This window comes from Muscardinus avellanarius, assembly GCF_963383645.1.
Source record: "Muscardinus avellanarius genome assembly, chromosome: 2".
NCBI lineage: Eukaryota > Metazoa > Chordata > Mammalia > Rodentia > Gliridae > Muscardinus > Muscardinus avellanarius.
The window spans coordinates 66,346,540-66,356,443 of NC_137787.1; the positions used below are offsets into that span (position 1 = coordinate 66,346,540).

Below are 9,904 nucleotides of genomic sequence, written 5' to 3' on the forward strand. Positions count from 1 at the left end.
TGTGTGTGTGTGTGTGTGTGTGTGTTACTGGGAATTGAACCCAGGGGTATTCTACCTCCATGCTACACCTCCAGTCCTATTTTATTTTTATTTCAAAACTTGGTCTCTAGGTTGCTGAGCATCTCACTACTTACTGAGGCTGTCCTCAAACTGTAATCCTCCTGTCTCAGCCTCCCGAGTGCTGGGATTACAAGTGTATGCCACCATGCCCGGCCTCAGTTCAGTTCTTTTTTTTTTTTTTTTTTTTTTTTGCGGGTCTGGAGATCGAACCCAGGGGCATTCAACCTCCGAGCTACACACCCTGCCCTAGTTTTTATTCTTTATTTTGAAACCGGGTCTCACTGAGTTGCAGAGGGCCTCACTAAGTAGCTGAGGCTGTCTGCGAACTGCGATCCTCTGGTCTCAGCCTCCCAAATGCTGGGATTACAAGCGTGCGCCACCACGCCCGGCTCTCAGTTCAGTTCTTAAAACCTATGCGGCACTGCTTCTCTGTCCTGTGCATGTGCTGCCCCATGGCCTGTCTGGGATCTGGATGTAATCCAGCCCATATTTCAGTTCTTTATTTTGTGATATATGATTAAAGGTCAGATCCATGCATGTGCCACTCAGGGATCAGCCCAGGCATCCAGAAACTACTTCACTGTTGTGTTTCCTAACTCCTCCCTCTCGTGCTCGCGTCAGCAGCACATATACTAACTCCTCCCTCTCTGTGATCTCAGGATTCCCAGTTCCCTGGAGCTCCCTTTTTTGGTTCTCCAGCCAGAAAGCTAAATTTTAGTCAGTCTGGTCTGTACACTGTACACTGTACACTGCCTGTGATTATGTGTATCCAGCCAGGGTCAAGTGGCAGGAGGAAGAGAGAGATAGAGATGGTAGATGGTAGAGGTAGAGATTGATGAGAGAGAGAGAGAGAGAGAGAGAGAGAGAGAGAGAGAGAGAGAGAGAGATTATTTTGGGGACAGCATCTCTGATCAGAGGGGAAGACTGTGTACGCAAGAGTTTCAGGTACTTCTAGGCTCTGTTGTCACCACTGCTGCTCTACCACGGTTGCCATGGGATTGTCTGGGTTCGGGAACGCCATGAACAGTGAAAAGAGGAAAATGGTGGCTTGCTCCTTTTGGCTGGGAGTTAGAAGTCTCCTTTCCCTCCTTGATCCCAAACTGGAGGGCTTCTCCCGGAACAGCCTTGGTCCACACCTGGGTGTCCACTTCTGAGTTGTAGGCTGAAGATGGTGGAGGGAAGGGAAGAGCACACCCAGGTCTGGTTTGTGTTTTGCACCCTGGTGTTCCTCCACACCTTCTTGCTAGCATCTGCTTTTCAGTGTTCTCAAGGAGGTGCTCTGTGCCTTCCATTTAGGCTTTATAACTCTGTTGCTCAGGCAGGCGATGGTCTTGGTCAGCACGTCAATATATTTTGTGCTGCTGGGGATGGAATTCAGGGCCTTGCGCACGTTAGGTAAATGTTCTACCATGGGGTGCACCCCAGCCTGTTATATCTTTTTTTATTAATTGGGGATTGAACCCATGGGCATTCTACCTCTGAGCTATACCTCCAGTTCTATTTTATTTTTTATTTGGAAACAGGGTCTCACTAAGTTGCTGAGGTGATCTTGAATCTGAGATCCCTCTGTCTCAGCCTCCCAAGTACTGAGATTATGGGTGTGCACCACCATGCCTGCCTGGCTGTCATATATATATATATATATATATATATATATATATATATATATATATATATATTGGTATTGGGGGTGGAACCCAGGGGCATTTTACCTCTGAGCTACAACCCAGCCCTATTTTTTATTCTTTATTTTAAAACTGGTTCTCACTGAGTTGGAAAGGGTCTCACTATGTAGCTGAGGCTACAAACCACAATCCTCCATCTCAGCTTCCCAATTGCTGGGATTACAACCGTGCACTACCATGCCAGGCTGCCATATCTTTTTATTTCATTTCATTTTATTTTATTTATTATTTATTTTTTGGTGGTACTGGCAATGGAACCCTTCTATATCCAAGCTACACTCCCAGACCTATTTTATATTTTATTTGGAAACAGGGTCTCTTAAACTAGCCTCAGCTGGCTTCAAACCTGCATGATCCTCCTGTTGCCACCTCCCAAGCGTGGGGATTACAAGTGTGCGCCACCACGCCCGGTCTGCCATATCTTTTTAAAAAGCAAGTTGTTTCAAGCTGGGAGTCCTTTTATCCTTCATTTGGAGTTTTTAATATTTTACAACTCTGGGGATTGAATTCATGGCCTCATATGTGCTAGGCAAGTGCTCTACTACTGAGCTATATCACCAGTCCTTTTTGTTTTTTATTTTATTTTATTTGTGGTACTGGGGGTGGAACCCAAGGACTTTTCTATCTCTGGGCTTTACTCCCAGACCTATTTTATACTTTATTTGGAAACAGGGTCTCACAAAGTTGCTGAAAGCCTCACAAAGTAGCTGAGGCTGGCATTGAACCTGTGCGATCCTCCTGTCTCAGCCTCCCAAGCGCTGGGATTACAAGTGTGCACCACCACACCCAGCCCTTGTTTTTTATTTTGACACAGGGTCTCACTAAGTTGCCCAGGCTGGTCTGGGGCCTTTGACCCTCCTCCCTTAGCCTCCTAAGTCACTGGGATCAAAGGTGTGTAATCATCTGACTCATCTATTATATTCCTATATCTGTGAATTCCTTATTTCAATATGTGTGCAGTTGTAATAACTGGTAATTCTTTGTTTTACTTACTTATTTATTTTTTGTGGTATTGGGGATGGAATCCAGAGACATTCTACCTCCGAGCTACACCCCTAGCCCTATTTCTTATTCTTTATTTTGAAACATGGTCTCACTGAGTTGCAAGGGGACTCACTAAGTAGTAGTTGAGGCTGTCTTCAAACTGTGAACCTACCTCCCAAATGCTGGGATTATAAGTGAACCCCGTCTATTCTTCATTTTGAAACAAGGTTTCACTAAGTTCTGGAGAGCCTCACTAAGTAGCTGAGACTGGCAGCAAACCTGGATCCTACTATCTCAGCCTCCCAAGTGCTGGGATTACAAGCATGTGCCACTGCACATACCCAGCTGTTTTACTATTTTTTCAATCAAGTCATTGATTACCTTTTTTTTTTTTTTTTTTGGTGGTAGTGGGGTTCCTGGAAACCCTTCTACCTCCGGGCTACACTTCCAGACCTATTTTATATTTTTTATTTGGAAACAGGGTCTCCTAAGCCAGCGAAGCTGGCTTCAAACCTGCGGGATCTTCCTGCCTCTGCCTCCCAAGTGCTGGGATTACAAGTGTGAGCCACCACGCCTGGCTATTACATTGTTAATTACATTGTTAATAAAGACTAAGAAAATAGACCTGTAAAATTGTTGTAGAAGATCTGTAGGTTTATTCATTCATCCATCAAATTTCACTACTGTATGCCTGAAGATATGGAGACTTATCTTCCACTATCAACCTCAAGTTCATCCAACACATTTTACCTCTTCGCAGACCCTCTCTCTCCCATTGTCCAGGTCGTCTCTGGTTTTACATTCAGTGCCTCCCTTTTCCTCGGGTTAGATCCCCACTTGCCCCTCTTAGAAGCTCCTATAGTGGGAGAAAGTGGGTCACTGTAGTTAGAGCAATTAATCTTAAAGAGTGGGGTAAAGCGAACCACAGACACAGTGAGTCCTTTTGCTATCAGCTGTGCTTAGGCCTTATTTTGAATGCTGATATTTGGAATAAAATTAATATTCATCCGTGGTTTAATGTTTCAAATATAGGAGAGTGGATGCATTTGGAGCTATTGGCAGAAAGGTTTTATTTTCTTCTTTTCAGGACACAGAAAGAACTGAACAGAACAGAAATTACTTACATCTTAGATCATAATAATGCCAATTCCTATCATGGGTACTTTCTCAGCCCCTGAAATTCTGGTGAAATTCTAAATGTGGAAAAAGTATTTACGGTTACAGCCCAAAGCTTCCTCCCTTCTAATGACAGTACAATGATCTCTATATAATGAACGTTGATGAATACCTTCTCCCTTCAGATTTCAGTGCAACTTGAAAGCGTTCTGGTAGATCTTGCGGGTCCAGCCTCCTGTGACAGATATAACTATCACCTTACCACAGATACTTTAAAGCCACACACACAATAGCAGCAGCCACAAAACCCAGTCCCTTGCAACGTCCTGATTGCACATCTAAGCTGTGCAAACTCAATACTTCCAAATAATCGCCTCTGCCGTCCTCTCTCTCTCATTTGACATCGTAGGACTTTCCCACTAAAATCAATCACTCTTTGTCTCGGCTCATGTTTCCCTATGTACAGGAGTTAGAATGGTTCTGGACAGTTAATTGGCCATAAATCTATCTCTAAAACACCGAGCACGTCAGCTGCTTTTGTAAACGTCCAATGTTCTACTTTGCTCCAGTGCCTTTTTTATAAACCTGATTGTGTTCATGCACTGGCATGTTTATTGCTCACTTTTCACCCTTCATGCGGATCCCTGGCTGTCCATGGGGTTCCTTCAATTGATCAAAACCATGGTCCCTTTTTGTAGGAAAGGTCACATTTACTCTAACAATGGAACCCACGGCCCTGGGTTGTCACAGTGTGGTCACCAAGGGGCACATCAAAGCAAAGCCCTGCATGGCTCTCTTGAGGTTTGATTTTCCCAGTGTCAGACACAGAGAAACAGGTTTTTTTGTTTTTTAAACTTGACTGTCACCTTGCACTCTTTATGATCTGAGAGAAACTATGGAAAGTCTCTTTTTATGATACTAGGAACTGAATTCAGGGACAGTCTTCATCTGAGCCCTCTTTTATCTTTATTTATTATTATTATTATTATTATTATTATTATTACTATTATTATAGTACTGGGGATGGAACCCAGGGATATTCTACCTCCGAGCTACACCCCCAGCCCTATTTTTTATTATTTATTTTCAAACAGGGTCTCACTGAGTTGCAAAGGGCCTCACTAAGTAGAAGCTGAGGCTGTCTGTGAACTGTGATCCTCCAAATGCTGGGATTACAAGTGTGAGCTATCATGCCTGACTTTATTTTTATTTGGAAACAGGTCTCATTACGTTTCTGAGAATCTCCCTAACTTACCGAGGCTGGTCTCAAACCTGTGATGTTCCTGTGTTAGCCTCCCAAGTACTGGGATTACAGGAGTGTGCTACCACGCCATGCAGAAAGAATGGTACAGAGGGCAGCTATGCGAATTTAGCTGTTGAACTCATAGGCCAATGGAAAATGTGGAGGATGCAAATTTTGCCACATGCTGGGTTAATTTGTTCATTTATCCTTCTTTCATCCATCTACCTCATCATCCTGTACCCCTAGCTCTGTAGACGGGTTAGATTCAAGAGTCATAAAGCCAAGATCCACCAGAGTATGAACAGGGTTTAAGGACATATGAAAGAGGGAAATTTTAATGGCGAACTCAGGCCCACATGCAGGAGGTGGCCACTTCTTGGCCTCAGCATATTCTAAGCAGGAGTACAGGTCCAGGGACAAGACTTTTTCGATCTTTAAGAAAAGCAGAACTTCTCCTGGAAAACACCAAATGGCGGATGACGCCGGTGCAGCAGAGGACAAGGAGTGGACTCCCATCACCAAGCTTGGTCGCCTGGTTAAGGACATGAAGAGCAAGTCCCTGGAGAAGATCTCTCTTCTCCCTGCCCTTCAAGGAGTCTGAGATCATCAACTTTTTCTTGGGTGCATCACTCAAGGATGAAGTTTTGAAGATCATGCCTGTGCAGGAGTAGACCCGTGCTGGCCAGCAGACCAGGTTCAAGGCATTTGTCACTACTGGGGACTACAACAGTCATGTTGGCCTGGGTGTCAAGTGCTCTAAGGAGGTAGCCACGGCTATCCGAGGGGCCATCATCTTGGCCAAGCTCTCCATCATCCCTGTGCAGAAAGGCTACTGGGGGCACAAGATTGGCAAGCCCCACACTGTCCCTTGCAAGGTGACAGGACACTGTGGCTCTGTGCTGGTGCACCTCATCCTGTCCCCAGAGGCACTGGCATCATGTCAGCCCCTGTGCCCAAGAAGCTGCTGCTGATGGCTGGGATTGAAGACTGCTACACCTCTGCCAGGGGCTGTACTGCCACTTTGGGCAACTTTGCCAAGGCCACCTTTGATGCCATTTCAAAGACCTACAGCTACCTGACCCCAGACCTCTGGAAAGAGACAGTGTTTACCAAATCCCCCTATCAGGAGTTCACAGATCATCTTGTAAAAACCCATACCAGAGTCTCTGTGCAGAGGACCCAAGCTCCAGCTGTGGCTATGACATAGGATTTTCATACCACAAAAATAAAGTGAATGGAACTTGTTTAAAAAAAAAAGCATGCCGGGCGTGGTGGCGCACGCTTGTAATCCCCGCGCTTGGGAGGCAGAGACAGGAGGATCGCGCAGGTTCGAAGCCAGCCGCGTGCGCTGGCTTAAGAGACCCTGTTTCCAAATAAAAATGTAAAAATAGGTCTGGGAGTGTAGCCCGGAGGTAGAAGGGCTTCCAGAAACCCCAGGACCACCAAAAAAAAAAAAAAAAAAGCAGAAAATCTAGATTTTTAAAATAGGGAATTGCTCAATTTTTAAACAATTAACAGCAAGTTTTAAAATCACTGTGCAGAATGAACCTTCAATCTGAACTTTTTTTGTGTGCTGGGAATTGAACCCACGTACATTCTTCCTCTAAGCTGCACCCCCAGCCCTTTCTATTTTGTCTTGAAATAGGGCTTCACTAGGTTGTTGAGGGTCTAAATTGTTGAGTCTAGTCTCAGACCTGTGATCCTCCTGTCTCAGCCTGCCAAGGACTGGGATTATAGGCATGTACCACCATGCCCAATCGCAAGTTTTGAAGGATAGATTGGAACTAGGTTTTAGAGGGCTCTATTACCTAATTCAAAAATTATATTTTATTAAGATTCCATTGGAAGTGAGAATGCAAGTTTTTCAAACAGAGAAATGAAAAGGAGAAAGTAGGTTGTTTATTTTGTGGGACTGGGGGTGGAACGCAAGGGCTTTTCTACCTCTGGGCTATACTCCCAGACTTATTTTATACTTTACTTGGAAACAGGGTCTCACTAAGTTGCTGAGAGCCTCACTAAGTAGCTGAGGCTGGCTTTGAACCAGTGTGATCTTCCTGTCTCAGCCTCCCAAGCACTGGGATTACAAGCGTGCACCACCACGCCAGGCAGAAGAAAGTGTTTGAGGAAGGTTATTTGATGTCTGTATATGAGCTGATTGGAAATGGAAGAGACCATAATAAAAAAAAATACTAGAGGAAATTACAACTCAGGCATAAACTAGGAATAAAGCAGAAATAAAAGAAGAGATGGGTGGGGAAAATTCACCATTAATGGTGTCTAAAATATGCCAACTCTACCCCCGACCCATTCTCACATACTCTAGGTTTTTGGCCCTCCCTGAGGCAGGGCAGGATGCAGGACAAGGATTCTGTAGTAGCAGAATGTGGACACCAAATAGGCCAGTTATGTCATCCCTAAAGAAAAGGGGAACAGTAAAACCCATGTTCCTGAACGCTCACTTTCTGCCTCCGAGAACCTAGCCAAGTGAAAAGAAACAAGAGCAAGCACTGGCCAGAAAGTCCTGACACATATTACCTTGAAGGACACTGGCTTTCTCCCCTGCACACTGAAACTGGGGCAAGTTGGTGCTATCTGTAGAAAGCTACTTTCTTGCATGTGCGCCAGGGCAGTTGCTCCTTGGGACGCTGCACATACGGCAAAGCAAGCTGGTGCTGATGACATCTCTGCTTCTACAGCCCAACCTATAAAGCCCCTTTCTGAGTGAGGATGGGAGCAGAACTGAGGACACAGTGGAAAGGGCGTGTGTGGCTCGTCTAGCAGGCCACCACTGGACAAAGCACCGGAGGGGCAGGGGTGCCGTATGTCAGCCTGCAGCCATTGACCTCTTCTTGGAGCTGTCTTGTAAGCTTCCCCAACAAAACATACCCCCTGTGCTATTCCAGGGACTTTCTTTGGTCTATCCACAACCTACCCCACCACCGTGCACAATTGGGCTGTGATTATGATGCCAGTTAAGGAGATGGTTTCTTGGTCCATGACCTTACTAATTCATCTGCTATCGGAGTCGTCCTAGGGCTCATGGGAGTCTTTTAGGGGAGTAGGATCTGTGTGAAAATGTCATTTAGGGTGCAGGAAGAGTCTGCTGACAAGGTGGGTTCCCTTCCTAGTTAACAGGGGCCACAGATGACAGGGGCCAGGGTCACAGGGGGGCTAACACCAGGACATAAATGTTTATAGATATTTTTCCTTGTGTTCTTGGAAAAAGTGGGTGAACCAGAGGTTAATCATAAAGAATTCTGCATACTGTGTTAGTATTTCTTTTGAGTGCTTGATTAGTCACTGAGATTTTGTTTTTTTTCTTTTAAATTTTTTTATTGGTGCATTATATTCATACAACATTTTGGGGTAAAAAACTTGTGTGTACAAACATGTACTCATCGCTGATTTAACCCCTACCCAATTCCCACCCCATTCCTTCCCCGTCCTTCCCTCCCTTGCTTGGCTTAGTGATTGACTTCGATATGTTTAAGTACATTGTGAGCTTTAGAGATTTTCCTCTCCCCCCCTCCTTTCTCCTCCTTTAGGTTGTCTTGTTTGTTCCTCTATAGGATTTCCTCTTTCAAGAGTTTCTCCTATGACCCATTTCTCCTTAGCTCTCACATATTAGGAAAAGCATCTGATTTCTTATTTTTTTGTGACTGACTAATCTCACTTAGCATAATGTCCTCCAGTTCCATCCATTTCCCTGAAAATGATGTAATTGAGGGGTTTTTTTGATGGCTGAGTAAAATTCCATTGTGTACATATCCCACAGTTTTGTAATCCATTCATCTGTTGATGGACATCTTGGCTGGTTCCATAGTTTGGCTATGATGAATTGTGCAGCTATGAACATAGATACACATGCATTAGTTTGGTAGTTTGGTTTCTTTTCTTTTGGGTAGATACCCAACAGTGGTATTGCTGGATCAAATGGTAGATTTGTTCCCATTCTTCTGAGGATTCTCCATACTGTTTTCCAAAGTGGTTTCACTAATTTGCAATCCCACCAACAATGTCTTAGAGTTCCCACTTCTCCATATCCTTGCCAGCATCTGTTGTTGTTTGTGTTTTGAATGATTGCCATTCTAGTTGGAGTTAGGTGAAATCTCAGGGTAGTTTTGATTTGCATCTCTCTGATTGCCAGTGATGTTGAGCATTTTTTCATGCATTTATTGGCCATTTGAATTTCTTCTTTTGTGAAGTGTCTATTTAGTTCATTTGCCCATTTTGTTATTGGATGCTTTGTTTTCTTAGTGTTGAGTTTCTTGAGTTCTCTGTATATTCTAGATATTAGTCCTCTATCGGTGGTGTAGGTGGCAAAAATCTTCTCCCATTCTGTTGGCTCTCGATTGAGGTTCTTGACAGTTTCCTTTGCTGAACAGAAGCTCTTCAGTTTCATGCAATCCCATGTATTGATTCTCCTTTTAATTTGTTGTGCCTTTGAGGTCTTGTTGAGAAAGTGTTTATCTGTGCCTGTGTGTTGCAGTGTTGGACCTATGCCCTCTTCAAGGAGCTTCAAGGTCTCTGGTTTAATTTCCAAGTCTTTGATCCATTGTGAGTTGACTTTTGTATGGGGTGAAAAAGTGGGATTAACATCCAATTTTCTGCATATGGTTAACCAGTTTTGCCAACACCATTTGTTGAAGAGGCTATCTTTTTTCCAGTGTATGTTTTTGGCCCCTTTGTCAAAAATCAATTGGCTGAAAGTGTGTGGACTTGTTTCTGGGTCTTCTATTCTGCTCCATTGGTTTATATATCTGTTCTTTTGCCAGTACCATGCTGTTTTTATTACAATGGCTTTGTAGTGTAGTTT

At 44.1% G+C, this 9,904-nt stretch overlaps 1 pseudogene across 1 annotated transcript; it reads left to right on the forward strand.

The window, feature by feature from the left end:
• Positions 1-5,425: 5,425 nt before the first annotated feature.
• Positions 5,426-6,295, forward strand: LOC308258729 (small ribosomal subunit protein uS5-like; annotated as a pseudogene). The gene has a single exon. The product of its transcript is annotated as a small ribosomal subunit protein uS5-like (transcript).
• Positions 6,296-9,904: the final 3,609 nt, after the last annotated feature.